The sequence below is a fragment of the Anomalospiza imberbis genome, chromosome 3 (assembly GCF_031753505.1).
Source record: "Anomalospiza imberbis isolate Cuckoo-Finch-1a 21T00152 chromosome 3, ASM3175350v1, whole genome shotgun sequence".
Lineage (NCBI taxonomy): Eukaryota > Metazoa > Chordata > Aves > Passeriformes > Viduidae > Anomalospiza > Anomalospiza imberbis.
The window spans coordinates 30106144-30114050 of NC_089683.1; the positions used below are offsets into that span (position 1 = coordinate 30106144).

Sequence of the window (7907 nt, forward strand, 5' to 3'; positions counted from 1 at the left end):
ATGTTTTTATTCATCAAGGTTGCAAATGAGCTGCTGTAGCAGTAACTTAATTATGGCAAGCTCTGACCACCAGACAGTGCTTTTTATAGCAGGTCATTGCAGTCTTCAGTGTTTGAGACAGCTACTGGATTCATTGGGAGATCTTTCAGTAGAAGGATAATATGTTGAAAAGCAGCTCTGTCAAAGTGACTTTGCTACTAAACATTTTGTAGTAGTCACAGAATCTGAAATCTGATTTATTAATTAAATCCTATCAGCACATGCTTTAAAGAAACCAGCATGGCTGAACTATGCCCTTCTTAAGTGAGATTAAAGGACATGACAAAAGTTTGTAATAGTATGCCTCAGCCCACACTTCCTGTAAAGAATATAACTTGTTATTTTTCAAAATATATTGAATAGATTTTCTTTAGATCTTGGTTTATTATGACCCATGGGAGCAATCATAAAACTGAAGTATGCAAAAACTAAGTGAAAAAAATAACTGGATTACACAGGAGGAACTGGCAGATCCTGACTGTATTATTCTCCTTCAAAGAAACAGAAAGATATTTGGCTAGATTTTCTCCAAAAGGGACAAAAACTTTGAGAGAATCTTTGCTTAAACATTTGTTGAGTAATTTTCAACTAAATGTATTGATCTAAATGACACATTGAAAGAAATAGAGCATGTCTTAACATGAACAAAGGAATAAAGAAACCCCTAATTATTCATGTAGCTGAGAGTATCATCCTGTGACATTTCTATGGGATTGCTGTAAATAGTGCCTGGTCCCACAGCATGAGACAAACATCTTGCAGTCTGCTCTGTGTTGGGTAATTACAATGCACTGAGCCTGTATGTCCAAATTTGTCCTTGATAGGAAAACAATTCCCCGAGCCCCAGCAGGTTACTCTGTAACCAGACATAGGCAGCTTGGTGCCAGTCTCCCCCAAGCCCCAGGCGCACCTCTCCCCTCTTTCACTTTTTTTTGCTGCTGTTCTGTTTTTGCGCCAGTCTGTGCTTCTTCCTGTAGTCCCGGGTGGTTAATGCTCAGTGCTGCTTCCCCACTGGCAGACTTCTAGCCTTTGAATTTCATTTGAATTCTCCATGTGCTGCCAGCAAGACACATGGATAGTGGTGGGCGGGTGCTGTCTGAGGAAGGTGAAGTTTTGGCCAAAGCTGCTTTTTCCCTTTGCTGATCTGCACCTCTCTAAATGCCCAGCCTGGCCAGAGAGATATCCTCCAGTGTGGAGCAGGCTGGGGGCTGGAGCGACCTCTGCTCTGCTGTGACTCTGCTGGGAGGGAGCACCCTTCCCGAGCACCATGTTCTCCCAGAGCTCCCACAAACCCTGTGCCCACCACAACCTCACCATGCCCACCTTCATCCCAGAATCTCATCATGCCTTTCCACTTTCACAGAGACAGAGCAGTCCTTAACCCCTGGCCAAGGTGACAGCATATTGGAAAGCACTGCATGCAGAGCACCAACATGCAGACAGTTAAGTAAGTCCTGAATTACTCATTTTGACAATGACATGTAATAAAATCAGCAGTTTGGTAGTGCAGTAGTTTACTGAGTGTTACTGTAGCACCAAGGTACTGCCTAGCTCAACTTTCACCCTGCCTATGTAGTTACTATTGGAGGGGGACTTGTGGGCCACCCTGTACCACCTTTCCTCTGGTAGAGAGCATTTTCTGGGCTTCTCTTACACCTTTTTCTGATCCTTTTCTGCCACACCAGAAGAAAATGCAGGAGCCTTTTTCTGACTACTCCTTTCTTATGTCAAGGCACTGTCTGGGAGCAGTCAGTTGTCTTTGGTTTCACCACCACTGCTATTCCAAGTCTGTACTGACTTCACACAGCCTGAGTAATGTGGTACTTTGGGCTTATGGCATCACTTGCTAAGCCTCCTGATGGCAGAAAGCCCACCTCCGTGCTGCACCACCTCCGTGGTGCCATTGGAGCCATGACCCAGCTGCTGCTCACTTGCTCCCCCATGGAAAGCACAGGCCTGGTTTTCCTGCTCTTTGTTCCCTGTGTGGAACAGGTGTCCTATATCCAGAAAGGCTCATTGCAGTTGTTCACCACAGTTGTGTTTGTTTTGCTTCAGCTGCCCCTGTTTCTGATCATGTCTGACTCCAGCTATGAGGGTGTTATCAAAAATTAGTTTGAATGTCACCCCCTTGGGCACTGAATCAGTGACAGAGGCTGCTGCCATGTACAGAGAACAGTCCATTTGCATCCTTCCTCAAGAATCCTCATAACAGTCCACCTTCAGAAACCACAGGAATATTGCAGAGCAGTTGAATAGCTCCTGGCATTAAACATGAACATGCTTGGTATGACATTTTGCCAAGGGTGGATTGGGATTTCATACAACAACTCACCGCAGGTACTTACACACTCTGTTGGACATGAATGCTTGGCTAGACAATACGTTTTGCCTTGGAGGAACCGGCACAAAGCACCGATGCGCCAGCACCTGTGGGAGCAGATGGCTTGCCTGTTTTCCTCCAGACATTAAGGCTCCAAATCCACAGCACATCTCTTTCTCAGATTCACAGAAAGCTGTAGAGGAACTGTCTCCTGTCAAATTTCTTCTCCTGCCTGATGGGACCAACTCCAAACTCAGCTACTCACAATGCATTGTTCATTTCTGAAAACTTATGCTCTAGAGTTTAAAACCAAAGGCTGAAAGTGGTGGAGAAAACCTAAGCAAACCACGGCATGTGTGACTAAAAGTGAGGTGAGAATCAGTGGTCCTTGAGGCCTAAATCCTTGTCTGTGAATCACCAGGGACTTGAATACAGACCCCATCAGTGGGCAGCAAGGCAACAGGATGTGTATGGGTGGTCCAGCAACACCGAATCTGGGGAGAACTCTAATAGCACAACTTTCCTTGACTTTCTGAAATCCAAGACAGTCTGTCACACATTATAATACAGAAAGTATGCTGAGTGACCACTTCTAGCTCCAACAGGAATTTTCTCTGACCTTCTGACAACTATCTGCCATGTCACCTCTCCAGCTCAAAAAAATGAGAGAATAGTTCCCTAACTCAATAGACAGCTAAGGTCTGAATTTAGTAGCTACTTTTAGAAAATACCTCAGGATTCTTGAACAGGCAGCTTTGTGCAAGCACTCTGGGTATCACTGCTGTCTCCTTAGGGATGAGAAAAGGCTGTACTAAATACGATAAGAATAGCAACAGAGATACTGCTCTTGTGTGCAGGATGGGTGAAATGAATGTCATCTTCCTCTTATTTGCCTTCATAAATCATCTCCCTTTCTCTTTTTTTTATCCTTAGGATTGTTGATTTTCACCTTAAATGAAATGGGCAAGATGTCATCAGGGAAGTCCAGCTATTAAAATAAGCTGGTAAGAAGTTTCATGCTCTTATTTCCTGACAACCAAAAGGACTTTGGATTTTATGCATAACAAAATTTTGGTCTACAATGGCAAGAAAATTACTTATATTCTATATATTTGTTTATGTGGCATTAGGTAATTCTGCTTTCAAGAAGCACTTTCCTGTACAAAACCACACAGAATCCGTACAGAAGAATGTCTAAAGAGAAATATAATTTTACCTTCATAAATAGGTAAGATAAATTTGCCATTTAGCAGATCCTTGCCGAGCCATGCAGGAACACTGCGGGTGTTTGGAATTCATTCCTATTGTCCCCAGGCTGAATTGCTTTGAAAAAGGTCACATGAGGAGGAAAGGAAGTTTTGACTTTCACATGCCTGTTATTGCTAAGGAAACCACTTCCTTGGTATTCACATATTCAGCATGTCTCCAGTTTTGGTGCTCTGACAAATGACATTGTGCTGCTGCATCAAGTAACAAAGAGGGGTGGAGAAGACTATTAGACAACTTGATGTGTTTGAAACACCAGTGCAACTTTTGTAGGACTGTCAAACTTCACGTAGGCTTTGTGAGAGTAAGCAGTGTCCTTTGTTAACTGCAGATGGGATACCTGGAGTTTGGAAATGGAAAAAAAATTCTGGCCTACACCTCAGCAAGCTCAGGTGTAGTTTGGAAGTTTTCCAGGGCTGTAGCAATGGCAATATTCTTACATCTCTGTGGATACCCGGAGACAAATTTTCTAATACAAATATACCTGTGTTATTCTCTCTAGAGAATTATTTCAGCTTTCAAGTACATAGTTGCCTTTTTTTGGCAATTGTATATCAGGAACTGAGTATCCTTGGTATGTGGTGATTTCAAAAGTACTTGGATTTGAACTTTGGGTATGTGGAACTGTTCCCATTTTTCTGACTTCTTACTCAAGAAATTAGAAAGAGTGACAAGCTACCCCTGGTCAGGACTGAAAATCTCTACAAATATGGGGATTTTTGTAAAGAGGACTGCAGCAACATTTCTTTGAATATTTTCTTTGTGTAAATCTCAATCTGACATGAGGAAAATGTATCATAATTAGGCTTATTTCTACTCTGAGAAAAAAAGAAGTCTAGTATGCCTCAGGATACAAGTGGGCTTCACTGTAAATATACAATAGCTACTGATATTACTGGGACCAAGTGTGAGGCATGCACAAATCACAGGAACTGAACAGCTGAAGCCCTGCTCAATTTACTGAGAGGCTACTGAGCTTCTGATATGTCAAGATCTATTTGTCTAAATGTTATCTGTAAAGACAACATAATGTAGTGAACTGAGCCTCGGACTCAGGAAGCCAGAAATCAATATTCTAATCTTGGCCCTACCTCAGATGCATTTGGTAGCTCCAGAGTAGTTGCTTAATCTCCCTGCATGCTTGCCAGAGATAAAACAGTTCAAATATAATAAACTCCACTGAATTGCTGTGCAGATCAGTTCACAGCTTCTGTATACTTCTTTGAACTGTTATATAAATATTACCATTGCATGCAGGACTTCTGGAGGTTTGTCTCTGAGAAAATACCAAGTATCTTTGGATTTGAAAATTCAGGTCTGTTTTCTAGCAGATGCCCTTGCCCCATAGAAGCTTGAAGCACAGCCTGGTAGCAGTCCAGAAGGTACAATGGCATCTGGCATCATACCATCATTTCCCCTGCTCTTTTTCAGATGTTTTTCTCCCAAAGAGCATCCTAATTTTCATTCTGACCATGGCCAGTGTAGACCACACCTCAACAGAAGTTATTTGCTTAATGCAGAAGTAACAGAGAGAAGGACCTATGGCCTGTTTATTTAGGCATTAAGACTAGGAAATAGTTGTGATTTCTCCTGGGTTAAAATACTTGAAAACCTACAATTCATTTCCCCCAGTATAGTAATTTCTGAGTGATCATCTTACTGGAGGCTTAGCTGAGCTAAACTTGTGTCTGAGGATCTCAGAATGGTTAGCTGAGGTGAAATAAAAGATAAGTAAAGTCACAAAAACCTTCTTCAGCTTTTAAGAAATAAACCCAACAAAACGAGTAAAGAAATTAACCAACCAATGACACCACAGATTACCTTCTCTAATGTAGGAACAAAGAGATTTACTAGCTGTATCTCTCTTCCATACAGGAAATTAGTTCTACCTACAGAGGACAAGAGCACCCGCATCCTAGCAAATTGTGCACTTTTCCAACCCAAAAGTACAGTGGTTTATGAATTGTTCTTGAAACAATGAATTTTTAAAATTTTGACATTTCTAAGGAAAAGCAAGTGCTAAAACAATCAGGTGTGCATTTACTGGTATGTATATTTGTTTTACAGCCATACTACTTGCAGAAGAGGGTTGAGCACCTCTAACAGTCTAGGGTTAGAGGTCCTGTCATAGTCAGCCCTCACAAGGCTGTTAAAATACACAGGCTGTGGCTGGCAGGTGGTAGTTACGCCTGAACCTGGGCAAGGTTTTGTTCCAGAAAAAGCTGGAAATATTTGCTGTATTCAGTGGTGAGGCAGCAGGGAAGGCAGTGCATGGGGGCGATGCACTCTGGGCAGTGCACGGGTTGCTAAGCACACAGCCTGCTATGCAGCTAAGCAGGCAGGACCCAGCAGAGCCATTACGTCTGGAAGAGGCTGAGTATTTAATAAGCTGCATGCTACCGTGCATTTACATAGCTTAAGTTGTAGTAAAGCCCTAGCAGGAAAGGGTCAAAAGTGCAGGGCTGGAGGGCTAAAGCCCACGCAGACCGCATCGTAACCCATCCTGTCTCAGCGGAAAAGAACTTAGGGAGGAACCACAAGAAAACAGCCCCATTCCAAGCAAGAACTTTAAAGGCCAAAAGGCAAGAATTTAAAAAATGTAAATTTAAAAAATAATTGAAATTATAGCACATGTGACCAGGTCTGGCAAAACTCAATTACACAGAGGTTGCAGGGTATCTACATGCCCCCAGTAAACCAAGTGTAAGGAGTGCAGTGGAAAGGAAAATGAGATTCCCATCCTTTGTGGTTTACACGTCTAAAACAAAATGACTCTTTGCTCACCCTGTGTGCTCTTAAGACTCTTTCATGTGAATAATTTGACACTTATTTATTTCCCAGTATGCATATTTAACCATTTCCCTGGGCATCATCTTTACCCTAAAACTGCCAGAGACCAGAGTTCTGTTTGAGGCAGTGACTCCCTGCAGCAGACTCTCTGTCCTCTCTCTTCTCTCCCTCATTAGCAAAGGCTGTTTCAATACAGAGCTACTGACTTTGGACAGGAGACCCCGTGACTGATTTCACTTCCTTTAGCATAATCACAGACTTCAGTGACTGTGCTTTTTGCTTTTCATTTATACTGACGTAACTGAGATTGAAATCTGTCCCACAGCAAATATTTATCAGAGCATATCAAAGGAAAGCAGACCAGAAGAGAAGCAAGCACAACAGAGAGTGCCATTAAACTTTGCCAAGTTAGATTTCAAAGTCAATGAAAACCACCCCAAAGAACTAAAATGTAGGACAAAGTAGAGCACTGACAAAAATAAGTTTCCAAACACTGGTGTCCTACAGGTTTTGATTACTTGTAACTTGCAGAAATTATGAAGCAAAACCTACACAGAACTAACAATATGTGCACAAAGTCGGTGGTCACCACCCTGGTGCTTTTGTTAACATCTTTGTTTTGATATGTAGACTCATCACAGCTATCTGTGCATGTCAGGGACCCTTTCTACAGAGTACTAAGAAAGCAACAGGACAACATCCACAACTGGCTTTCTAAATGATATAAAATAACAGGATGTCCCACTTTAATTAGATAATTAAAACTGTTTCTGCCTTGCTAGATGCCAAGGACACCCAGTTTCTTGGCAACAAACCTCTAATTTTCTTTCTTTGATATCCAGGTCACAGCCATTTGGATTAGAGGCTCATTTCCAGCAGCAGTGCACAGCACGGGCACACAGCTTCCTGTCCTGCTGTTGGTATCCCCCTAAGTTCAGCATCTTGCAACTATTTATAAAAGCTGTTAAATGTTAAAGCCCTTATAAAGGGTGGTTTCTCAATATTCACAAAGGTCAGGCGACATCTAAGCATGTTAAAGAATTAGGGAGTCCAGTGCAACACCAGCAACCTCTTACATCATCTGCAACAAAGTCTCGCCCTGTTCTAGCTAAAGAGCATGACTGAAAAGGCTAAAGCAAGAGAGACAGGAAAACTCTTCCATCCCCAGCTCTCAAGCTTCTTTGAAAATAAGGTCTACCACATTCCTGACCATTTGCTGTCATTTCCCCTTGTGGGGGAGAGGAACACTATCCTATAAGAGGTGTACCTGCTATCCAGATCAGGTGAGGAAATCACATACCTTTACTGAGTGTTGGGCAGCTACCTGGAAGAGAAGCAATTGCCCTAAATGCCTGGACCAGTGCTTTGCCTAAGCTGACATAATTTGAACTGTGGAGCAAACTACAGCCTGAAGGCTGAAGGTTTTTAGCTTTTTCATATATTTGTAGCTTTGTAGATTTTTAATTTACAGTTGTATGGTTTCTAGTACTTT

At 42.2% G+C, this 7907-nt stretch overlaps 1 long non-coding RNA gene across 1 annotated transcript; it reads left to right on the plus strand.

The window, feature by feature from the left end:
* LOC137470441 (uncharacterized) lies at window positions 1-5284 on the plus strand. Its single transcript, XR_010997065.1, has 2 exons — window positions 1-2730; window positions 3293-5284. It is a non-coding gene; the product is annotated as an uncharacterized lncRNA (long non-coding RNA).
* The last annotated feature ends 2623 nt before the right edge of the window (window positions 5285-7907 follow it).